The sequence below is a fragment of the Pongo abelii genome, chromosome 17, assembly GCF_028885655.2.
Source record: "Pongo abelii isolate AG06213 chromosome 17, NHGRI_mPonAbe1-v2.0_pri, whole genome shotgun sequence".
Lineage (NCBI taxonomy): Eukaryota > Metazoa > Chordata > Mammalia > Primates > Hominidae > Pongo > Pongo abelii.
The window spans coordinates 70,336,135-70,362,990 of NC_072002.2; the positions used below are offsets into that span (position 1 = coordinate 70,336,135).

General features: G+C 37.7%; 1 protein-coding gene and 1 long non-coding RNA gene across 25 annotated transcripts in view; both read right to left on the reverse strand.

Moving 5' to 3' along the window:
- TCF4 (transcription factor 4) overlaps positions 1-26,856 on the reverse strand; it is a 366,054-nt gene that overhangs the window by 258,791 nt on the left and 80,407 nt on the right. The gene's annotated exons all lie outside the window — the stretch shown is intronic.
- Positions 1-26,856, reverse strand: part of LOC134760301 (uncharacterized) — a 101,076-nt gene that overhangs the window by 5,962 nt on the left and 68,258 nt on the right. Inside the window, exon 1 of the long non-coding RNA XR_010137587.1 lies at positions 1-26,856. This exon is cut by the window's right edge and continues 68,258 nt beyond it. This is a non-coding gene — a long non-coding RNA (uncharacterized LOC134760301).

A 26,856-nucleotide genomic window follows, 5' to 3' on the forward strand; every position in this document is an offset into this window, starting at 1 on the left:
CTTGATTGTTTTAGTCCAGTCACAGTAGTCCACCAGGGATGTAGTGATCCCACACAAATCACACAGATAGCACACACTGGGGAAGGAGTAGAGTATACAGTAGTGAGACAACCACAGTTGGAGACAGCGCCCCAAGAACCACTGGCATATTAATAGTGTACAGTGTATTGCTTAAGAGGTCTTTGTGAACAGACATGCAAACTCCCTCCTTCAGATACTTCAGTCTTCCTACTGATGTCAGGATTAGAGCAACTTTCTTAATTGTAAACATCAAGGTCATCCTGATAACATACCCTCACGCCCTCGTGCTCTCTCTTCCAGTTACCATGATTGCCTTTGACAACACTCAAGTGCTTCATTGGCCCTTCTGCTGCAGAACTTGAACACGTGGTTCCTCAAATACAGTACTTTCCTCCCAACTCCCACCACTCCACTTTCCTACTATGACTATTTCACTCCTGTATCAACTCCGCTGAATCATCATTTCCTTGGGTCAGCTTTCTTTGTCCCCCCTGACTAGCAATAAATGTCTTCCTCAATCAAGTGTCTTATCCTTCCCCTTCATTGGACTTGTCATAGATGTAATTTTATATTTTTAGGATTCTCAAGTAATTTCTTGCCCACTGAAGAATAAGCTGCATAAACACAAGGGATGTGTCTGGTTTGCCTTCTATCCCACCCTCAGTACCCAGCACGGGGTAGGGGCAATAAGGCGCCCTTGGTGACTCTTGGTGAAATGGATGGCTGTGTCTTTAGCCCCTCAAAGGGGCCATCCATACAAAATATATCCAGAATGCCAGCTGAATTGATAAAGTTACGAACCATTCTGCAGTGCTCCTGTGACGTTGAGAAGAATACCTAACATGATGAAAATGTATAATGAGTTTTCACCTTGTCCACTGTTAGCTAGAGAAACTACAACCACAGGTATGCTATAAAGGTTAGCTTGACACAATACATCTTTTCTCCATAATTTAAATACTCATTCGTTTCACAAATATGCAAGTACAGATTAAGATTCAGCAAGAAATATGCAGATCAGTCCTCTTAACACATTGAAACACTTCACTTGCCAGTCACATGACCAGATGGAGTTAATGTACAAGTCTCAAGCTCAGTGATTTCTACAGCAAAAATGCAGTGAAACAGTCAGACTTCATGTATGCCTTATTCCCTGACAGAAATAATCTCTTATATGGTCATTGTAAAGGGAAATATTTGCCTCTTTATGCTCACTTTGATATGCACCCTAGTGATTTGATACATATTATATAATCATTGGCCTCAGGACAGAGGAGAAAACAACTGTTACCTCTACAGTGAAACAGCTTTCTGTGATCAGGTGATAGCAAGATAGAAAGTGGGTTAGGCATTCCGCGTCACTTACTTGGATGGCAGTTACAGCTCAGCATTTTTTGGAAAACCTTTCCCCTGTAACTTCCCCATTGATGAACAAGAGTCTCATTAATATTTAAAGTTCTGCTTCATTTATAATAACCAGAACCACCACGCTAACAATAAATACCCTAGGGCAGTTTACTGCTTTCGATTTTTCAAAGCACTTTCGTGCACAGTATTTCATCTTCCTTTACAACTTTATACATCAGAGAACGTCAGGGCTTGGTCCAAGTCCTCAAGGCAAATTATTGGAAAAGCTGGGAGGAGAACCTATAATTTCTCCTTTCAACCTCTTTCCAAACTGCCTCTTACCCATTTTCTTATGTTATGAGAGAGCAGTGACATCTGAAGAAACTGGAACTCCAAATTTGGATGAAAGATGTTCTCTGTAGAAAAAGTTATCTTTCCTCTTTCAAATTAATTATTCAGAATCCCAATTTCCTAATTATAAGGGCTTTTCTTTTGGGTTAAATATGCCCCACAGAAAATCGCAACGGTTTAAATTAATACTGACTCTGAGAAGCATTTTAAATTCATTTTCATAGACTTTTTTTCTCTTCCTCTACCCAGAAACATAGAGGATATGCTTAAATTAAAGATGCATTTGAGAGATGACAATTCATATCACTTTGTAAGCCATACCTGAAAATTCTCCAAGGCAAGAATAAGTAATCAAACCTTTAACAATTCACCTATAAAGAAAAGTGCTGCTGTAAATAACGAGTTTAGGCAAAGTCTATAGTTCAGTCCAAGTTGCTAAAATCTTGTCTTTTTCTTAATTGTGCATGACAGTGGGGCCCATAAGTAAACTGAGTGGGGGCCATGGAAACCAGTCCTTGTGTGGACAGAATATCTATTATAAAAGCTCACTCACATGGACTTAAGCATATAAGTGTACCCCATGTGTTGTGGTAGGGAAAATAACACAGATTCAGATAAATTTTAAAAATACAAACATGACTTCCTTTTTTATTCAGAATGTGAGTTTATCAGAAGATACAATGACACTGTTAGTTCTGTTGGTCCAATATCTATTTTTCTCTCCTTCCTTCTTAGTAGAACGTGCAGCAGTTTTTGGTATAATTGCTATTTGTTCACATAGACACCACTCCTCCTAGTGGATCAGGAACAGGTGACCTCATTTCCAGTTCCAGAGGGAAACCCCCAAGTCCTGCAGCCAATCACACCCCTTGCCTTCCCCAGGCCAGATACTGGTTTCAAAATGAGCACTAAGACACAAAGGTGCAGCCTCTACTGGGTTCTTGGAAACATCTCCCTACTCCAAGGAAAGAGACACATCAGTAGACAACCACTTACCCTCTTTGATGATTTTTGTGTTTGGATGTGATGCCCAGAACCAAAGCAGGAATTTCCTTATCATTCCTAGGATGAAGGCAGTACACAGAGGAGGGAAACCACCAGATATTTTGGAATAGGTAACATAATATGATACATTTCCGTATGTTTAAGTCCATTTGAGTCAGGGTTTTCTTTTGTTGCAGCTGAAAACATCCTAAAATAAACAGTAGATCTCCCCCTCCACCAGCACCCCAGTAGGTTTATGAACTTACTGCTCACTGAGGTTCTTTAATAAGAAATACCAACTCTGGATAAATCTAGACTTCATCTATCCAACAGCAATCCTCTCCTGGCCACTCATTTTTGTCTAAGCCCACAGAAGCATCATTTTCAGGAAATGTATAAGTTACATGCTGCATAATTCCCCATTTAACCCTTGTCTGATCTGTGCATGCATCTTTGCTCTCACCTCTCCTGGTCCCTGTGGCCCTCACATGAATAGAATCAGCCAGCAAATGCCTAATGAGCACTTAGCACAGGTAACGTTAATGGCTACTAAAGGTACCTAAGAAGCATTTTTTCTTTTGGATTTACCAATATCATACCTACACACATGCTGCATACACAGCCTAAGGACTATAGAATTTTCCTCATGTATTTAGCTATACGCATTTTTCTGGGAAGAGAGACTATAGCTTGCGTTGGATTTTTAAAGCAGTCCCTGACTTGATGAAGGTTAAGAACCTCACTCTGGATCAGCTAGCATTTGGCAAACCACACTGTCTGGATGTGTCACACACACAGAATGTGTTCCCCGGAGCTTCATATTTCTTGCTTGAGGCAAACCATCTTTAAGTATTAATAATACTGAAGTTTTACGGTATTTTGGACTAAATAAAATTTTGTGGGCTCTCCTGGAGCCTCAAAGGCCATTTATATTTTTATTTCAATAGAAGGAAAAATAAATCCTACTACTTAGAAATATGGGACAGAACCTAACTTTCTGTTTGTACCTCTTCAAATAAATTATGAATCCTGAGCTCAAAATTTAGTTGAAGAGACAAAAAGTATATTTGAAAAATAACTAATACAAGGAAAAAGTTTTAAGTTTAAGCTACAAATGGTAAATAAACACCAAGGGATTGTTACTGAAATAGTTTTTGAAAAGGAGACGGAAGTTTCCTTGAAGCAGGACTCTTAAGAAAAGGCAAGAAGGAAAGCCGGGCATAGTAGTCATGCTGCCTGTAATCCCAGCACTTTGGGAGGCTGAGGAGGGTAGATGGCTTGAGGCCAGAAGTTGGAGACCTGCCTGGCCAACATAGTGAAATTCCATCTCTACTAAAAATACAAAAATTAGCCGGGCGTGGTGGTGCACACCTGTAATCCCAGCCACTCAGGAGGCTGAGGCAGGAAGATCGCTTGAATCCGGGAGGCGAAGGTTGCAATGAGCCAACATCACACCACTGCACTCCAGCCTAGGTGACAGAGTGAGACTCTTGTATCAAAAACAAAAAACAACAACAACAAAAAGAAGACAAGAAGGAAATCAAATATTGGAGAGCACAAAGAAGTGAATTCCAAGGTGTGGCCAGAGAACAGGTGAAATCGTAGAGCCCAGGTAGCAAAGGGTAACGCTTTAACTCAAGACGCACGGAAAAATCAAGACCAGTCTTATTTCACTGAAGAGTGAGTCTAACAAAGTTGTGAAAGGTGAGAAGATCTGGAACTTCTCCACAGGAATGCTTCAAAACATTTTACTTGACCTCACTCAATGTAACTAACTGCAGCCTTTGCCAACCCCCTCCCCTCCTTTCCTCTTTTAACTACCACCTCTCACAATAAGGACCTGAAAACAGGTTCCCTAACTTCAGCAAAGGTGCCCACTCCAATCTATTATGAGCCACTGACAACTGTCACTTCTCCATACAAAAATCTTCAGCGGCTCCCTATTGCTGTGGGTATAAACTTAAAATTCCTTAGGCTAGCATTTAAGGTGCTCAGGATCTGTGTGTACCTTCTTCTCATGTTACTTTACATTGGCACTTCCTTCTGTGCCTCAATCACACCAGACTCCTCACCATTACCTAATATATCCCCGGCTGTCGAGTCTCATGTCTTTCCTCAACCTGGTAAACATTCTTTCCCACACAACAAATGCATGAAGAATGAATAAATAAATGCATAATGCCATTGGGGAAACACTCACACACAGATATCAATCAGTCAATTACATACATACATATACATATATTTATATTTGTTGGTAGGTATCTTTGTTTATTTATCCCCACCAGGATGCAAGCTTCAGAAGGACAGGAACTCTGGGCACCTATGAACCAGGGTTGACACCAATGCCTTGCTAAGGGCTCAATGAACATTTGTCATGTGAAGAACTGCATTTATTAAACATGAAAATTCAGAATCTTTGTCACAAAAAGAAAACAGAACCAAATTCATATAATTTGACAAAATAATCATCAATAACTAAAAGAATGTTTTTAAATGGTGATAGAAATATATTATTACAAGATATAATATAATAAATAAGAAAGTATTTTTTCCCATTAAGAGCTTCCACTGTATGTTTTATTTCTCTAAAACACTGAGAGAGGGGATCGATAAAAAAAATAAACAAGGATGGGATAACAACTTGATTTGAAGCATAAAAATTTCTATGAGATAAAATTCACAAATTATTACCCCTTTAAAATGTAAAACAGATTTGAAATGGCATGACTTGACTACCTGATATATAGTTTATTACTGGTTGACCCAAGGGATTGTATACAAAGCTCTCCATTTTCTTAAAAAAAAAAAAGTAGAACCAGCTGGTAGATATATACAGTGCCCTTCAAAAGCCCCTGTTAAAGCCACAAATAATTGCAAAACTTGTTCAAATCAAATGGACAATTTATTTTATGTATGATTTTGCAAAGCCTTTACAAATATCCATGGATGGCTTTGCACCCCATTTGAAAGGATTTGCTATAAAACTGCACTGGCATAAACAAACAAAACTATTCTCAATATTTATACTTATAACAAAAACCTATGAGGTTCTATATTCAGTTGTGGTCATGAAAATCCTTACTCCCTGGGTTTTCATTGACTATAGTCTAATATACAAAACAAACAGGGTTTTCCGTTTAAATGTGACACACATATATTCTGTTTTGGTGTCCGTATTTCAAGCATTTTTCAAAAATTCAGTCACAAGGGAGAAAAGCAAAGAAATGTATACATTTTAAAACATACCGTAGCCTTCTGTAATATAGAAATGATTACATAAACAGGAGTGAAATTGGTTTTTTTAAAGTCTTTGCTCCAAGTTTTTGGCCCCAGAAGAGGTTGAGAATTAGGAGATGGAGAAGAGAGGGAAAAAGGGAGTATTGGCCAGTAAAATGCCAAACAAAGCAACTGAGCTAGGATAAAAATTGAAAGGTGCTTGCCAAGACAAAAGCACAACTTAAACTGCAGCTCTGTCCTCCCAGAGACCACACAGGGCAGGGAGCCTGATGCTACTAACCTAGGGTTTCTAATGATTCCAATCCTGCATCCTCACATCAGAGGACAGGAAGGACAAAGCAAAGAGCTGTTCAAACAGCCATCACCAAGTAAAACAAGGGACACTCCCTGGCTCCTGCAGCTTAGGTATGCCTCAGGAACCTTTTGTTGTTATTGTTCTCTTTTTTTCTGTCTCTTTTTAATTCAGAAATGTAGCTTCCATGTAAAGAAGAGAAGTCAAAGGGAGAAAAGATTCTCTTTACAAAACAAGCTTTCCAAACACACCTGTCCCCATTTTGACGATTGTGTGTACCTGTGCTGATATTAGAAGCATGATTTGTAATCCTCCAATTTACCCCACAATGTCCTGTCACCTAGAATCTCTGTGGCAGTTCATTCTCCAAAGTTCGTACAAATACGAATCCCAAGACTGTGGTGGGGGACACATGACAGAGGCTGGTCCAGGGCCACCACTCCCAGTGGAGCCCAGGAATCTGCAGTTACAAAACACATCTAGCATATCAGGATGTGGGGGCACCCACTTTGAGAAGTACTGGGGCATCAGTTAGAGCCACAGTTTTCCTAATTCCAACTGTCCCTCAGATCTGGAGCACTCTTAAAAATACATATTCCTGGGTAGCTCCAAGAGATACTGAAGCAGATTCTTCTAGATGGGGCCCAAAAGTCTGAATTTCACCAAGCCTCTCCTCTGCACACCCCTTGACCTCCCCACCTACTGTCTGATGGCAGGAAGTGAGCTGTAATCTCTTTCAGGCTCTTTGGGAGGCACGTTGCCTACAAGTGCCACGAGCTGCAATCGAAGAGAAGATAATGAAGTTCAGAGCCTCAAGTACCAGGCGAGTATCAGGGCGGATGTTAATCATCACCCCAAACAAGAAAAGTGGAACCACAGTGCACCAAGAACTCCAGAGAACCGAGTGGTATAAAAGATGAAAGTACTGATAATCAGAACTCAGGAGGGGCGACTACCCAAAAAAATAGCTGAAGACCAAACAAACAAAAAAACAAAAGAAACCTTTTATGAGGGAAAATGATTTGCCATTTTCCACAAGGCAATCTGCGTCCTAAACACAAATAAATGCACCACACAAGAGGATGTGATTTTGAAACAGACCTAGAAATCCTCAACGTTGCTTTCAAATCTCCCCCACAGGACTCACCAACACTCAATGAGAGTCTGTTCTTAAACAACCTGAAACCACGAACACCTAAGCACATGTGAAATATCAAAACAAAACACTTCCCCCACATCCCAATCCCTGCTTGGTGATGAAAAGCAGTCGTCATTTGATTCAATCAGACCACATTCAAAGCAGGTGGTTCTGAGCATTATTTGAGCACACTGCCAGCTCCTTCTCCACACGCACCAAAATACATGCGGATACTTTTTTAATGACACATGAAGAATTACAAAGAACGGTTTCAAACCTTTTTGTGGGTAAAATTTAATCCCCACATTTTTAGTCAAAAAGCATAAAGAATATCTTACTGAGAAAATGTGCCTCAGAAGAGCAGCAAAGCATAAGGAAATACCAAGAAATTAAAATAAGAGTTGTGTGAAGTCTTCATATCAAAGCCAGTCAAAACGGGATTTCTGCGGTTATTTTGCCTCTCTTTGGCAGGCTCCTTTAAAAACGCAGATTCAAGATTCTTTTCATTTATTTAGATATATTTATTTATATTTGCAAATTAGATGCCAAAACAGCAACAAACGTGGGCTAGAGAGGCACATATTTCTGAACTCCAATACCTTTCTACTTATTAACTATATGGCAGGAGTAATAGACTTAATTTTACAGCTCAGTTTGCTCATCTGTGAAATGGGAATAATATATATTGTTTGACAGATTAAATGAGATTACTGATGTACTATACTTAGCAGAGTATCATACACATTGATATGAATAGTACATGAAAGTGTTTATTATCAACAACTGCTGAAATTCACCTTTATTTGACAAAAATAATTTAGATAGTTTGATTTAGAATGGAGCAAAAAAAAAAAAGAAACTGAATAATCACATAAAGTATGACTTAATAACTTATTGTGTAGTTCAGGCACGTTAGCAACCTCATTAAAGGCAGACACCGTTTCCTCCACTTTCTCCATAAGGCCAGAGAAAGGAATACAGAGATGACCTGACCATTCCACATAAGTAAGTGCTTAACAAATTCTTCAATTTAAAAATAAATCCCATTTGGACTGCACCAGTATTTTCACAAACATCTTCAGTGCGGTATAGAAATGTTGACATAGAAAAGGAATGACTGAGAATGCTATTTAATTGAGAGAGATTAGAGAAGATATTGGAACAGTATTAATGGAAAGGTTAAGAAAAAGCAAGGAGAAAAAAGGAAGTCTTTCAAAAGATGATTTTCCATTAAACTTCAGTTGATTATGGGGGAAAAAAAATCCAGGCTATTAGTCTGCAGTGTTGGTTAATAGTTTTCCTTATTTTGAGAAAACAATGAAAACTAATGAGTTACATCCAGCAGCTTTAAAAAATGAATTCTATGCATAATTCGTAAGCCCTTCACCACATGCCTCTATGCAGTCCTTCTTTTAGTTAAGGTTTCAAATTAAGGTTATTATTTATGACAAAAAGTTGGAGAGACATTAAGAGCTATAACAATTCCCCCAGACCATCATGGGGGTGGGACGGCGGTGGTTCCATTCACAATGAATGGAAGACATACTCCAGGCCAAATATTTAAACAGGGGTGCAAAGGATACACACACAGCAATCCGCAGGCACCTGTCACTGCAAAATTCAACACTCACACAATCGAAAGGGCATTTGTGTTCACAAATCAAGTAATTATATCCCTAACTATCCATCTGCATATGCAATTACCCAGTCTGTTGCACAGAGAAGCAGATTTTTGCAGGTGTTTCCTTACCATCTTTTCTTCAAAATCCAGTTGCCCTTTATGTCCCCAAATCTGGGCACATACCAGTTCTCTAATTGAATCTTCCTGGCACTGTGGTGCAGATCAAGTGTTATGTTTTCACATACCGCGCTCACACACAGAAGATTTTGTAATCTAATCAGGCTCTTGCTCCCGATCACCACTTAACTAATGGTTTAATGGGCTCCGTTTACACCTTGATGTTAAAGCATGTGCAATGTGCCTCATGACTCCTTTGTTGAATCTGTTCCTAGGTTCTCTGACACATTCCAATTTTGCATATGTACTTTAAAATCTCAGCGTTAAAACTCTGGTATGCCAAGTAAAGTTAAATAAACAGAATGACAAAGCAGTAGACAGAGAAAATGAGCATGTGTGGTTGAGGGCAGTGCATTTAATCAAAAAGGAGCTTTTTTGAATTTTGGAATCATAGAAATTCAAATTGCAAAGTGTTTTCTATACTCAGAACTTGTTAAACATTTTGTTCCGATTGGTGCAAATTGTGCGTCTGTGCAGTCCTATTATACTTGAGAAATCAATAACTTCTCAGCCCTGAGGACATCTAGGGACCAGTTCCCCTTTATGTCAATCTCAGACCTAAGTTAATCTCAGACTCAGCTTCATAGAATCTGAGGAACAGGACATCAGATGGCATCAAATCCAATAATCATCACAGGAATAGAAACCAAGGTCCAAGTAAGTGCAAAGATATCCCATGTCTCAGACTGTGCTTTAAGGATTGATTCTAGAACCTTCATATGTTTGAGAGTATTTCTAACTTTAATTTCTTCACTGTTTGAATTTAATGTTCATGTTCTGCTACACAATCATTTATATGCATGCTTCTTTAATTTCCTAGATTTTCCTGGATGTATAGTTAAACAACAAAGTCTATTTAAAATAGCAGTAATTTGCGGTTCTACAAAAGAGAAAAGTTGGGGGGTTAAACTTCTTTCTTCCTTACAGAAGCTCCTAAAAACATAATTAATATGTTCTTTTTAACAAATATTCTACACTACCTTTAAAGCATTGCTATTTAGATTTGAACAAGACACAGATTATCTTCTACTTGCTGTAAATTAGGCAAGCCTGCCAGGCAGGGAGAAAACCAAACCTACAGCTCAAGTCTCCTGACTTCTTATCTTCATACCAAGGATGAGATATTGCTGGTCCTGAGATAGATCTTATTTGCCCTGCACAGGATTCTTGGAAATGGTGACTGAATGAATGAGGGGGCATGCATGCCCCAGTTGCCCTAAACTCACCTCTCCTTAACATCTGCATCACTCATTCATACTATCTGGCTAGAGCCCAAAGTCAGGTGCATTGTCAAGGCTCTGCTCTATACTCACTGGTCACCACTGTGACCAAACTGTTAAGAGGGTAAGAGAAGGAGACACATACACATATCCACCAACACCTCCACCCACAAAGACAGGCTTCTCTTGGAGAATGGACAAAAGCCATCGATAGAAGCCAATTTCACATCTCCATTGACATAGCTACCAATATCTGAGAAGATATAGCTATTATTTGGTATTAAAATATTCAGGTAGAGGACCTCCATATCTGTTCACATGTTACAAGTAGTATTTTTCAAAACGACAGGATGGTTAGCATGAGTGGCACAGCGACCCTAGAAAACTGTCCTAAACAAAGTCTATTTTAAAAAACAAGAAACTAAATACCACCACTAACTTGAAAGGCCCTAATTTAAAAAACCTTTTGGGCTAAGTTAGCATTTCACAAAACTGTCTTCTGCAGAATGTTCCACAGGGGAGGTATTTCATGAAAAAAGGAGTTGTCTGGTCAAAGCAATTTGGGAATCACTACAAATAATATCACTTTCTAGGGATGTTTTACAATATTTAATGCAGAATGGACTGAAAATAAAATTTCTATTTCAAGACATGTTTGTCTTGAAACAAGCTTTTTTTTAAAATGCTGGTCTACATTATTCTTTCAGAAGGCTCAACAGGAAAAGGAAAGTAATGTAAATGATAAATTACTGTTTTCTGAATTATATGAAATACATTAAAAGCTAATACATGGAATATAGTATAGGCTTCAATATTTACACATCTCCTTGATAATTCTTGAACACAGAAAAATGTGGGAAAATTAATTTATAAATTATTTGATGAATCTTATAGTATTACTATATTGTTTACTTAAGTTTGTGTAAATTAATACACAATTACACAAATACACAAAATACATATCCCAAGTAAAATATCCAAAGACCAAAATGCCTTTGTCTCTCTGCAAAAGATGTGACAGTAGGTTCTTGCCTTCAGTTTCTGTAGTCTACAGTTTCTGTAGACTAGTTAAGCTAGTCCTTAATCCAATTTATTTCCCGAGGTCAAAGATCCTGCACCTGTCCCATCAACCCAAATATAAACAGCAAGATATATTTCACATACATTGAAATAATGTGAGGTGGTGAAACCAACAGGCTTAGAAGATTGAAAAATATTGGACTTGAGGTCATGCTTGATTTTGTAAATGTTTTCCTCATTTTTATATTACTTTGCATTTACTCCCCTATTTAAATATTATATTCTTAAATAACTTCTTCCAGTCAGCATTGACAGCTAGATTTTTACTTCTCTGACCAAAACATAGCAATTTGTTTGAAATATTATGGACACACACACACACACACACACACAGAGAGAGAGATTAGTCAGGCATGTACAACCAGGAAGAAAAAGAAGTGAAGCAATTTTAGTCAATACAAGCTCTTCTCCAACTAATGAAGTAAACACAAACTGTACATATATTCTATTTGAGAAAAAAAAATGAAAAACTGTGGAATCACATGAAAGGTGGTTTGGATGCACACAGAGGAAAAATGGCCAGTGGGAATAAAGGGACTTCTCAGCTAAATAGAGTCTTTTAAGATTAGTATTATGATTTAAGTCTACTTCAAAATGGTTTCAGCCTTATTAAAATTACATTAAAACCAGCCCTGATGCATTTGCATTTAAAGGGTTGCCTTACACTACTTAGCAGGCACTGAATTCAGTCCCCATTGATTTATAGTATTAGGGCACTACAATCACAGACATTTTTCAGGATAAAGGACAATAATACCCTGACCAAAAGGGTTTAAGGATGCAAGTCATCAGGAATGTGAATAAGAGAACTACATTTATTTGCACAGCAGAACACATTCACCTGCAACATTAAAACAACCTAGAGAATGCTAGACAAGGGAATTACTCTTCTATTACATGGAATCCTTACCAGTAGGACCACATTCAATCAGGTACATTGTACCCTTGTAAGAACATAAATCTTGAAAAGGAAAGAGATAATAAACTATTTTGTTATTTTAAAGCATCTCAGTTCAAGTTATTAACTTTGATCCTTTCAATCCTATACTAATAGAAAGGAGTATCTTATTGCAACATCTATAAAGATCTGAAACAGATAATGAAGCCTTTCTTTAAAAAAAAAAAAGAAATCTACACAAAGAAACAGCTCAAAGAAGTGGGAGTCTTTACTCTCTTTTAAAAGACTATAACTGCATTCTTAGGTCTGGTTCTTTAATCATCAAGAGCTCAACCACAGGGTTACTGGTTTATTATTTTAACCAATTCACAACCTGTTTGATTCACACTGTTGACTCATTTAAGCCAATAGATAAGTTGTTTCAGTGTTTTGCACCAAGCGACTTATCAAAAACCTAGACTAACATGAGAGAATCAAAAGCCAGAACTAAAGTTCCCATTTCTGTCACACTTAGCCAGCCCAAAAAGTCGGTGGAGAATATAAGAAGGATTTGGGGGAAAAAAAAAGAAGGTATTTGAGGTACAAAAGTTGGATACTTCGCCACTTATTTCTACTCCAACTGTAGAATAATTAAACTTTTAAATCTTGTCCTAAACATACACAGATGTGAAAGAACTTTAGAAGTTCAAAGTGTCACATAAAATCATTATAATCATTTAATTATGAGAGTTGTTCAGCAAGTACAAGGTTTTATGAGAGCTAATTCTGTTCTACAGTTTAGTTATTAAAAGAAAAATGTGAATCTAAAAATTCCTGGGCTGCAAATAAATGTATTTTTAAGGACAAATGTTTTTAGGAACAACCAAATCAGTTTTTGGAGATGTCACACTTTGTACATTAGTTTCAATATCAACACAGAAAAATACACATTTAACAGGCATGACAAAAAAGGACAACAAATAAGATTGATGTTGTAGAAAACGTCAAAAAATTGTATACTAGGCAGCAATTCCTTTAACAGCAATATCATCTAGACATAAGAAAAGAGCCATTTTATTCTGCTCTTTAATTATGAAAAGGAATTTATGTTCATTTTTTTAAACATTGATTTCTGAATCATTTGAATAATTCAGGATCTGTCCTTTACATGGAGGTGAGTGGTGAGGTCTTTTTAATTGAGGCAAGAATCATTTCCAAGAGTCATCTGAGTTCTTCCCCATTTTTCCCTTTCCTAGGTTTGGGCATCAGGAGGTATCTTCAGGTTCTCTCTTCATCTGCTTCCTAGTGTATAGCCACAAGCCTACTATACTGTGATACATAAAACCCAGAGATGTGGCAAATGAAAATGGGAGCAACAAAACCACTACAGCGTAAGCCTTTAATGCAAGGTGGAGGAAGAAAAGTAAACGCTTAAAGTTTTCATACAGCTAACTCTGTTGATAGCTGCCAAGTAAAGAACCTAAATTCAAGTGCTTTATAATTGTTATAAATTGTGCCAAAGTACAGCATGTTACAATAAATTATGAAGCTTATCTAAATTATAAAAGTAATTAAACTTTCCTCAGATACTCATAATTCTGCCCTCCATAAATTTTCTGTTCATTGCATATTCAACACCTATGTGTTCCACTAAAACAAAAAAACTAAAAAAAAAAAAAAAAGAAGAAGAAAGAAAAGAATAATCTCCTAAGAACGATGACGCACAAATAGGCATAGAGCATAATCTAAATTGCAGAAATGCATGAACAGTTCCTCTCAAGATCTTCAACCATAACAAATGTTAATAAAAATATTTATACTAGAAACAATTCTCAGAGCTTTTTTGAAGTTTTGCTTTCCCCTTATTATCATAGACATTTGTTTTCACATGAGTTTTCTCCTCCATCCCAACATTTCCTACTGCTGCATGATGCTATAAATCTTTGTTAGCATATTACTGTACAATCTGTCACAATAATAACAAAAATAATGAAAGCCATAGTAACCCAGTTATATAGTCCTTGCCACTTGCAAGAGTCCCAACTTCTTTATATACTCTAAATAGTAGAATATATACAGGATCCATCAACTGCTGAAACACAGCAGTCTACAATGGAATACAGCTGCTGCTGAGAATCAAACTGAACAAGAGCTGTAAAATTACAAAAAAAAAAAAAAAAGTTTAAAGCCACGAGAGAATATATGGAGGATACCATTTCCAAGTTTAAATTTAAAGAAAGACCAAAAATGGCATCTTGATACTCGTAAGGCAAAAAACATCGTTCTTTCTAAAGGTTCAACCATATTTCCACTGGGAGCAAATCAGCCGAGCAGGTGTGTTAGTGATGAAGGAAACCCTTGTTCTATTATAAATATCTTCAATAATCAGCAAACATGATGAACAAATTTTTTAAACGCATATAGGTTACAGAACAAGTTTGTCAAAAGGTTCCCAGAATTTTATTTGATTTTTGTTTGGGTACCTAGTTTCTCAATCCTAAATTAGGCACTTCTATTTCAGTATATATTCCAATTTAACAAAAACATTTATTTTACAAACAGAAAAGGAAACAAGCTTGAATAAGATATATTTATGCAATTACCATATCTAATAGTCAATTACATGTCCTTACATGAACAGATAAATAATATATGCACATACATTTATCAATCTTGTCTATGAGGGAAAGAAGAGAGAAGAAATTAAAAGAAGAGCAAACTATTATATACGGCATGCAGTTTTCATTATTTTATATTTGCATAAGGGGATGCAATATTTGTCTTCAATAAGGCTACAAATTACAAATGATTAGTTCAGATCTTTTTAAACTAAACTAAAATATACAAGTTATTAAGTATATCATTCAACCTAGCAGTTATATTTGTTATAACTATTTACCTTATTTTCCTTATTTTATAAATTAAAAGCAGGAGGAATGTTTGAGTTCATGTAAAGCTATTAAAACATTAATTATTTAAAGATCAAGTTAAATATGTTTAAAAACAGAAGACCTCACAATATCCAGCGGGGGGAAAATTATGAGAAGTGAATGAGAGAATAGAATCAGATCAGATGTACTGTACTTTAAAGTATCCATTAACTAAAGCTACATGAAATTGGAAAGGAAAAAAAAAAACAAAAAACCTCTGACATCCACATGAATACCAAATTAATTCATTATGATCAGTGCTACTACAATGAACACAAAATTAATTCATCACAGTGGAATACACAAAGCACTACCCACTTGTTATACCTACTGACAAAAAATAATAGGACGATTATCCTCCACCAGGGTGACACACGTGGCCATGGGCACTGCTGGCTTGTCAGTCACACAAGTGTTTCCTTCCCTGGGAGTCTACACCAAGGTATTTTTACAAGGAGGCTCTTTATCAACCACATTAAATGAAGCATAAGATGTGAAGACCTAAATTACCTATGGTTTTCCCTCCTGCTGTTGCTCCCTGCCAGGGCTGGGTTCGGGGTTAAGCAAGTAAAGCACCTGGGGGCAATATTTAAGGGGGTGCTCACACACTCAGACTTCTGCAAGCGATGGCCCTCGCCTTACACAACCCTGACAGTGAGTCCCACAGCCCTACACATCGGTAAGCCTAGACTTTAAAGCATAATCACCTCCCTTATTCAGAGGCCCAGGGTTCCTGTCATACCAGAGTAGACCAGCCAGTCCTAACACCTGCCAGTGTCATGACCATGGTCAACTGTCTTCTCTAAGGCAAGTGCTCTGGATGTCAGTTTCTTGAGAAAGCCTTACGTAAACTTACGAGTGTGAGACCAACCATCAGGGTTCTGAGGTCTACCACAAGACTTTGCCATAAGATATGGAAAAATCAAGATAACTTCGTGAATCCCCCCCTTTTTACCTTCTCCGAGTCTCTAGTGATGAGAAATGGCTGCTGACTTTTGTTTCCCACGCCATCAGAGATACAAGGACCTGGTACCTGAACCTCAGGGGCTCCGTCTACTTCTACTTCTAGCACCAACGGCTTAGTGTTGTAAGAGTGTCTTTGCTTAGTAACCTCAAGGGGACTTAGCAGGTGGAAAGTCACACGTAAGATAGGAGAGAACCCTTTCCTAGAGAGGATGAGTTTCTCCTTGGTAATGAGAATGTGATGTAATGTATCTTCTTCCTTTTATTTGTAAGTACCCCTTAAAATGTCCCTTAAATCCCTGTGGGCAGTTAGGAAGCAGAGTTTTCATGTACCATCTATAATACAAGATTATGCTTATGGAAATCTTTCCTCTTTCCCTTGACATGGTGAAAGTTTTTGTTTTTAGATCTTCAACGATGGGTTCATCTTAGACCCTCTTCCAGAACAGGTCCAAGAAATGCAAATGTTAGCCAATGTAATGAAAGTCACCCATTTAATATCACAACTTGCTAAAGAAGAAACTTGTTTACTCAGAATTTTTCTTGGAGTATACAGGGACTCAAAAGATGCATGCTCCTTCCTTTGCTAAACTGCAATTTTGTTCTTCATCCTCATTACTTAGCCTTTGTGGGGTGTTCATGCTATACCAACACATCTGCACATCACAGATATGATACTCAGGTAGGAAGAAACAGGAATCTGATACAACGTGAGAGCCTAGCATTCCACTCCCACCTGAGAACAGGGTACCAATAAATGTGAAAGCCTTAGTAGAGGCAATACGTTTAAGCTCTGTGTGTGTGGTTAGGGAGGCACAGTAACAGAGGAGTTTTAGCACAGCGTAAAGCATATTCTAAAAGAAAACTAGACTTTTTCAGCTAAACCTAGCTCCATCTGCTTATGTAGGACAGAAGTACTCTAACTTGACTGTACATTAGAATCACCTGGGGAGGTTTTAACTCCCCCGCCTCCAATTTAATTGGGGGTGGGGTCAAACATCAGTATTTCTTCTCCAAGCTCCCCAGGTGATTCTAATTTGCAGCCAGGTCTGCAAACCACTGATATCGAGGCCAGATGGCCATATATCCTGTACCTGGGGAAAGAGCATTTTTACTATGAGGGGACACAAATCAGTGAATAGTTTCCAAGCCCGGCTGGCTATCTGAATCCTATCGGGAGCTTTTATTAAAATATGGACTACCAGGCCTTGCCTCTAGACCTACTGAATGGGAAGTCCAAAAAAATGAGGTTCAGCAATGTCTGCATATTTAAAAAACATGGCCAGGCACAGTGGCTCACGCCTGTAATCCCAGCACTTTGGGAGGCTGAGGCAGGCAGATCACACGAGGTCAGGATTTTGAGACAAGCCTGGCCAACATGGTGAAACCCCATCTCTACTAAAAATACAAAAATTAGCCAGGCATGGTGGTATATGCCTGTAATCCCAGCTACTCGGAGGCTGTGGCAGGAGAATCGCTTGAACCTGGGAGACGGAGGCTACAGTGAGCCAAGATTGTGCCACTGCCCTCCAGCCTGAGTGACAGAGGGAGACTTTGTCTCCAAAAAAAAAAATCTTCAAATACATTTTGATTGTCATCTGGGGTTAGGACCACCGACCTGGATGAAAGTCAGAAGCTCTTACCCCTAACTCGATTTCCAACAGAATGCTTCATGTTTGGACGAGTAATCTTAGCCTGCCAAAGAATTAGGAATAGCAGGGGAAAGGAGTGGAGGAGGGGAGAAGTATTCAAGAAAAAAATAAAGAGAAAAGAAATTTAAGTGTCCTCTAAGCACCCACAAGTCTGCTTCTTAAAGTGCTGATAATGAGCAGTGTGTGCTGAAAAGACCAATGGAACTAAATTCTGAACCAGTTCATTTCGGCACATCCTGTTTATACGACTATTTAATGAGTCATTCAGCCAGGATGATTTTCTGTCTGAATATGTTAATTGCCATTTTTTTCATAGCTCTCTATTAAACAGTACAGATAAAATAGGCATGCTCATGTTTTTAAGCGCTATCAGCCTCTCACCCTCAAGAGAGTGGGCAACAGGAGTAAATAAGGGAAAACTTTCTCTTTTTTTAAAGTGTTTAATTCTTTTAACATATATTGGCATTTGGGACCCCACTTCAATTCAAAAGCGTATGTCAGAGTTAGCATTAAAGTGAAAATGAAATGAGGTGGTTCTCCCCCATATGCCACTGGCTTCATTATATCACAGAGAATTAGCTCAAATAACAGGGCAACAATGTGAACCTTCTTGCTGATAAATTCTCCTACGTTTAGGTCAGTATGGATATTTGGGGAAAGACAAGTGATAAAGAAACAGAAAAATTCTGACTCACTCTGATATTCCTTTACAAATCAATGTATAACGATGATGATGATTATTGAGAACCCTGGAAGATCTAGGAAATGGGTGAAAGGTCTAGTTAGAGATTATGTTTAATGAGTGATTAAAAGAATTCATTTTTATATTTCATTTATCCCCAGAGGATGCAGAATTTAGAAATGTAAATTCCAAAACAACATCAATGCGAAAAGTGAAGCAATAAACATCAGTGTAAAAAAGACATATTTTCATGCACATTATAACTTAATAAATCAAGCCACTCTTAATATTCATTTTAGCATTTATGCAGTTTCCAGTGCCTTAATATTAAAGAATTTACATTAAACAAATTACATATCATTATACTGCATTCGGAAGGGAAAAAAAACACAACCAACCTTAAGGCCATAACAACATATTTTATACTTAACGGCTTTGTTTACAAATATTAAATGCTCAAATTAATAGTGTTCTCAATGGCTTTTTGACATCTCAAATTTTTCATAACTGAAAATAAAGCAACCGAAAAGATGAAACTCTAGTGGCAAAGGTTTATTGGTCTTTGTACCTCATTAAAAGGACTTTTATAAATCACGTTTGTTCTTTTGAGTAGCAACTAACATGGCTGAAAAGGACAGGTTGGGTTTTAAAAGAGACAGATGTGACCTAAAGGGAACACATTTTACTGTAGTGAAATAAACTGAGGAAACAGTTAGCAGATTAAAAACCCCTTGAAAGGAAGCATCATCTTTGGGAGAGAAAAAAAAAAGAAAAAAAAAAAACCTTCGCTGAGGAAAACAGCTGGAAACAGGAAGCTTTTGGGCTTTCATCCTGCCTGCTTTGATTCCACCGCATCCCCATATCATGAAAAGGCAAAGAGACTGATTTCAGCTGTGTCTTCTTTCAACAGAAGGGGGAAAAGGCTTTGTGGAGTGTGAGCAACCCCATCCAGAAGACCCCCGCCCACCCCAATCATACAAACACTAACAATAAAGTGGAAAAAGAGAAATGGTGATAGATAAGTAGCAACTCACAAATAACATTTTACAGGCTGTAACAATGAAAGGAGAATATTTGTTCTAACTTAATTGTTTCTCTCATCAATTCTCATATGAATTTGCAATCCCCTAAGTGAAAAACACTAACCAAGGTAGATATACTAACTATGACAGGTTTTCTCTCTCTTCCTTTATGCCTTTCTAACCTGGAATTTCCAGGAATGCATGACGATGAAAAGTTTCTATTTCTGATATCCACCACATTGTTGTGGTCATTTTTCTTCATTACAGAGAAAAGGAGTAGATGTTACAACCCCTTATGGTCTGAAATCTAAAGTCACTGAATTCTGGTTTTCACTATATTTAGATATCTAAAGTCACTCTATTTAGAGATCCAAAAACCAATAAACCTTTGCTCACTGCAGTTTCATATAAGATGTCCTTTTGGTCATCTCATCTAGATTGTTCCTCACTGCTACCTTGAAAATATTTGTATTCTCATGACATTTAAAGGACAATGCAGCATAGTAAAGCAAAACATGGATGAGAAGCTTACATCATCCTTGGTAACTAAATAACAAAGCAGCTCAATAAACAAGATCATACAAATCTGATACACCCAAGTCACAATTTATTCTTCTGTTGCTATTTTGGGATGCCTTTTAAAGTTGGGATTACAAAACTAGACAATATAGGGGCACATAAATGTAAAACTCTGACTTTGAAACTGCAACCGATGTCAAATATAAAATTACTATTTTATTGAGGTATCTCTCATGCTCTTCACAAAGGAGAACTGATTTTCATACAAGTTAAGGAAAGGAACTTATATTCAAGTTACATACAAGTTAAGGAATTAGCTAATTCATTTTTCTAAAACTATTCTTAATAGACAGGAAAATTTCACAGCATAAGAGGTTTCAAGCAGGATATGTAAAATGAATATTAACTTCATCTTAATCGACGGCTTAAAGTAGGTATCTTCAGATATTCAAACTTACAGTGGAATACTTTGATTCCATGGTAACACTTCAATTTCTAAAATGTCTACAGTTGACACTTGGTATGTGCCACCTCCTTACCAATGGATATGAATTACTTTTGATTTATCCTTATTCATTCAAAATGTCTCTTTTTGGAACTGCCTTAGTTACTAGTGCAACATAGTATAACTTTTAGAATCCTCATGCAAGGTTATTTTAACAGGATACACCGCTAAAATAAAAGTGATCCTCACCAACAAAACAAAATAATTTAGTTATTTGTGTCAAACTTTGAAGGTCTATAGAAACAATGCAGTGGATATCAGAAATAAAAACATTTTATCATCATGCATTCCTGAAAATTTGAAGTTAGAAAGCTGAAAATTCGAAGTTAGAAAGCCATAAATTCAGTCTAGATTCTCCATATTTTGGGCAACGTCAATTTCATCATCATCATCACTAGCCGTCTTCTACACTTATGAACAGAATTTTCACATATTATTTCATTCATTCTCAAAAGCAACCTAAGAGGAAGGCCAAACAGGCATACTCCTCCTCACAGAATAGATGAATAAACTGAGCCCAAGAGGGTAAACAGAGATTCTACTGACAGCATCCAGATCTCTGACAGAACTCCTTGTGTTATCCACGAATAAGTATCTAACTCTGACTCATAACTTCCACCAATACCTAGAAAAATAACTAGCTCAAGAACTGCAATTTTCAGGTCAAAATACAGAATTTTTGTTATTCCCAACACATTCTTGGGGAACTCCGTTTCTTTAGGCAATGGTACTAATATGGCCCTGTAGACTTAACAACATACAGGAGGGAGCAGAGATTGGCATAGTCAACTTTTCTTTGAAATCTATTCTAATGGCCGGGCACTGTGGCTCATGCCTGTAATCCCAGCACTTTGGGAGGCCAAGGTGGACAGATCGCTTGAGGCCAGGAATTCAAGACCAGCCTGGCCAACATGATGAAACCCCATCTCTACTAAAAATATAAAAATTAGCCAGGTGTGGTGGCACATGCCTGTAGTCCCACTACTGAGAAGGCTGAGGCACAAGAATCGCTTGAACCCAGGAGGCAGAAGTTGCAGTGAGATCGATCCACCTCACTCCAGCCTGGGCAACTGACTCTGTCTCAAAAAACAAAAAAAAAAAGGAATCTATTCTAATTGCCCTAATGTACTCCTATCTCTGCTGCTCTCATATGTATCCGTTCTGGAACACTTACTGATCATCTATCAGGTAGCAAGGCCATTGTCAACAACATAAGTCTGAATCCATAAATGCTGCTCCCATGAAGTCTACAAAAAGATAAGAAATGTATACATGGGAGAAAAGAGAACTCACATCTGTTGAGCATCTATGAAGACTAAACCATTTCCCAGCTCCTTCCTTGAATGCTCACAACAGTTATATGAAGATGAAAACTGAAGAGTGTGCTAGTTACCAGTAACTTGTGGCACTAGGCTCTCCTATGAAAATTAGAAATCCTACTAATATTTGAGTAAAACTAGCTAAACATTTCAATCACTGAAGTTATCACATGCTAATAAGTATAGACACTATAATTCTTCAGTGCTTTAGAGAAAAATATGATTATACCATTAACAATTTAATCTTTTCCTAGTCATTTTAATCTGCCAAGGCTTTGATTTAGAAACAAAAGAGAGGAGGCAAATCACTGTATTGCCGAACATTGGTATCAATACCAAAAATAAACTGAGGCACACATACAAAAACTGACAGAGCTATAACATTCTCGCTCATGCATATTTGCTGCCCCTCTCTGTGTCTGCCCCATACACAGTGTGCCCACACTGCCTCTAATTTGTGTTGTCTGTTGGCAAAATGGACTGTAGTACCAACTTTAAAAACCAATCGAAGTATTAAAACAGACATCCTCTCCCATATTTGGCAGAAAAACCGTAATTCAAATGTTCCAAGCCTCCCCCAAGAACACGCAATTATAAGGTGCAGAAAGGCAATGGCTTTAAAACAACATGCTAATCCTAATATTAGTACCTTGAAAAAGGAAAACTGCCAAGATGTTGGAATAGTGCCCAGTTATCCGTCTTACCTACAGCAATAAAACTGTCCTATAAATGTGAACAAGATAGTTAGGATACATTTTGGGGTTAGGTTATTGGCATTTTTTTCCACCTCGCCATTCCCTAGGAGAATAAGCCTGACCTATGGAAGCAAAACACAGCAGATGGTAACTCAGCCCAGTACCAAGAGTACTTAGTCAATCCAAATAATTCACACAAAAATGAAGCAAGATGTTCAACGATTTATGGCGCTAATTTCACAAGAAAATTATGGAATCCTTCTCTTCAACAGAGCCACCTGTTTATTGTCATATGCTGGATAGCTAACCTAAGTGTCTAAAAAGCAATATATTATTATATTACTATCAACAATACATAATTACATAATCATTAATAACATAATAATTATTATAGCTAACACTTATGCTGGGTACTCATGTAAGTAATTTCCAAGAAATAACTGATTTAGTCCTCAGTATAATTCTATGAAATAACTACCGCCACTGTACAGATAAGAAAACTGAGACGAAATAGCAACCAGAACAAATAACTATGACATGGAGAACCAACTTTCAAATCTGGGAAACATATACCCAGTCCATGTGCCTAACTACTCCAACAGTACAGGAGTGAGTTTAATCTAAAGATTACTGCAAAAATGAAAAATAAAATGTATTTGCATGGAAATAACACTAGACCTGGATTCAGCTGACCTGACTTGTTCATTGTGAAACCTCAACAGAGACACCTTTTTGAGAAATGGTTTCTTCATCTCTGAAATGGAGTGAATTCAAAGCTGGAAAGCTTGTGCTTCCAGTTTTAAAGATCAGATTCTAAGGATAAAGCCTAAATCTGAGTTTTACTTAAAGACCAGAACACTTTTTATCATTGTTCTAGATCAAGAAATACTGATGACTTGCAGTGGAAATCAAACAGCAGCAGTTTCTCTCTGGTTCAGTGATCCTCATCCCACGTGATTCTATCATAAAACTGTACTTCCTCTCTTTGCAGAGAGGATTAGGCTACTTGCTAATAAGTGTAACTCCAATAAACCTAGGAGGACCTGAGGCTGCTACTTCCCAGTTCCCAAGTCAAGTCAGGCTTTTGATAATATATTTTATTTATACACACACATATATTCAGATGGAATCATCCAATCAGCTTCCTGATTCTAAAACTGCATTTTCTTTCTACAAAATGAAGCCAAATGTCCAAAGGAAAACCATCAGCTATGATAATACACACACATTAAAATGTCCACATGCAACACACACACACATATACATACCCCACATACAAAAATATTTCCACAAGCAAGCATGCATTCATTTATTTAAACATAATCACAGTACTCACTCTAAGAGAGGGATAGGTTTTAAGATCTCCAGTGGATGCCTGAAACCTCAGATAGCACAAAATTCTATATACGCTATGATTTTTCCTATGCATACATACCTATGATAACGTTTAGTTCATAAATCAGGCACAGTGAGAGACTGATAACAATAACTCAGAGTAACATAGAACAATTATACTGCAACCTCAGCATATGATCTTTCTTTTTTTTTTTTTTTTTTTGAGATGGAGGCTTGCTCTGTCACCCAGGCTAGAGTGCAGTGGCACAATCTTGGCTCATTGCAACCTCCGCCTCTCAGACTCAAGCAATTCTCCTGCCTTAGCCTCCCAAGCAGCTGGGATTACAGGCGTCTGCCACCACGCCTGACTAATTTTTGTATTTTTAGTAGAGACAGAGTTTTACCATGTTGGCTGGGCTGGTCTCGATTTCTTGACCTCAGGTGATCCGCCCGCCTTGGCCTCCCAAAGTGCTGGGATTACAGGCATGAGCCACCAGGCCTGGCCTTTTCTTAAGTGGGGAACTTTGCCCTTGTAACTTATAGGATGCACTTTATGGCTTTCTTTTGGCATATCTGAATTGCCAGATTCACTACTTTTGTGTTTTGGGGCCATAGTTAAGTCAAATAAGGGTGACTTGAACCTGAGCACTGCCACAGTAACAGTCAATCTGAAAACCTAGAGGCGACTTACAGGCAGGGAGGGTCTAGAGTGTGAATCTGCTGGACAAAGTAAGGATTCATGTCCCGGATGAGACGGCAAAGGACAGTGAAGATTTCATCACACGACGCAAAATGGCGAGCAATTTAGAACTTAGGAGTTGTTTATTTCTGGAATTTTCCATTTAATATTTTTGGACCACAGTTGATGGACAGTAACTAAAACTAGAGAAAATGAAACCACAGATAAGGGGGGTGGGGGGACTACTGTATTCTAATTGTCTTTTTTGCCTACCTAGGGGGTTACATATTTTGATGCAGTTTAGTTGGATATTAGGCAACTACACATGGGTAGACAAAGAAATGAACACCTTTGCACCTGAACAGCAACAGCTAAGGGGACAGACACAGAGGGAACCACTGAATTCTAACCTTGGCTGAAAGTTAGTTGGGTGTGGATTGGGGAGAAGATTTCTGGGTGTATTGTGTGTGCTGGGAGTAATCTATCAAGTATTGATTGGGTTCAAGTGTTGATGCTGAGGAGTTACCCTCAGCTTCTCCATTCCCCTAAAAAGTCTCTAGGTTGAAATAGCCTTCTAGGCATTCACTCAAGTAAGGTGGAGACACTGACCCATGTAACCTGGAAATGACTACAACCAGGAGGAGACACTGAGGCTAATGTGTTGCCTATAAAGACTCATCCTCAAGTTGATGCTTTCCAAGAACAAATAACAGAACCAGTGGGGGACAGGGAGACTTCCTGACCAGAGGACCAGCAGCAGTGGAAAAAGGTGGCCGGGAAAATGTACCCCCAACACACGCAATATACCCCAAAACTTTCTCCCACCCCCCACCAACAAAATGCCTCTGGCAAATAACACCTTATTATTTGATATATGCAACTGCAAACTCATTCTTATTTAAAGTAAAACTAGAAGCATCTTTAGAAAACTTTGCTGCTTTAAATTGATCTATAACCTACGCCAGGTCCCCCCGCCCTTTCTTTTAACCAGGCTGACATTCCTAAATTTTCCTCCGTTACAGCAATTCTACCACCACTTCTGAAAATGGGTTTTGAATGTTAATATTTTGTTGGATTTTCAAATGTAATGATTATTTCTAACAAGAACTGAGAAACTGCTCCATTATATTTCTCCTCTCTAAATTTGATCATGCTAATAGCTTAAAAATACTCACTGAGCAGTTACTATGGGCTGAACACTGTTCTCAATGCTTTAGATGCATTAACTCATTTAATTCCCATAGCCCAATGAAGCAGGGACTTGTATTATCCTCATTTTACAGCGAAATTAAATAACTGTGTTGCCCCAGGTTACAGGTAGTAAGTGGTCGAGCTGAGATTTAGAGCCAGAATCCACGCTTTCCAGCCCACCCTTCCCAGCTCACACTTGCTCTTTAATTATAAAATACCAGAAATCGGCACAGTAAACATTGTTGCTGTGCACATCCTTTTATTCCTAGGAACACTTAATAACAAACTGCAAATAACAAAACCGCAATAGGCGCTAAATGCTACAAGGTTTCATTTCACCATCCCTGCAAGAAATTTGCTTACTTTTAGAAATTATGTGCTGACTTTAAAAAATCCAAACAAAATGTAAATCGTATTTTTATTAACTGTTAAACAGATTATCTGAAACATTAGAGTAAATCTCCTCTCAAAAATCATAGCAAGACTCCTGTATGTTATTAAATCTCTTTACATTTTAAACAGGAAAAATACTCCATTTCTGAGTCTGATATAAGTTGCTAGCCCTTCAATAATCCACACTAAAAATCAGATTAATTGGAATTTAAATATATCCGTGTGTGTCTTATTTCTGTAAGTCCTTAAGGAACATTATTGTCCACTATTATCCCCAAGTCTTGCAGACTTTGTAAAGGAGTACTAGACACAGGGCAGGTTTTTAAACCATTACATAAAAAAAACTTTGATATAATCTAAGTTATTCTCTTCTCTGGTAAAACTATAGTTACCTAAAAGCAAGTAGGTACAGCAACATAAAACACTCAGACAGACAGACACACACACACACAAACACACACACACACACACAAACACACAAACACCACCACCACCACATACTCAGTTAAGATGTTGGTAGTATCGCTACTTGTTTTTTTCAGCTTTAATTCACTGTGTTGAAAACTACTCAGAAAATATTTGATGTCTCTCTTGACAGTACAACATGTAGAGGCAGCCCCCAG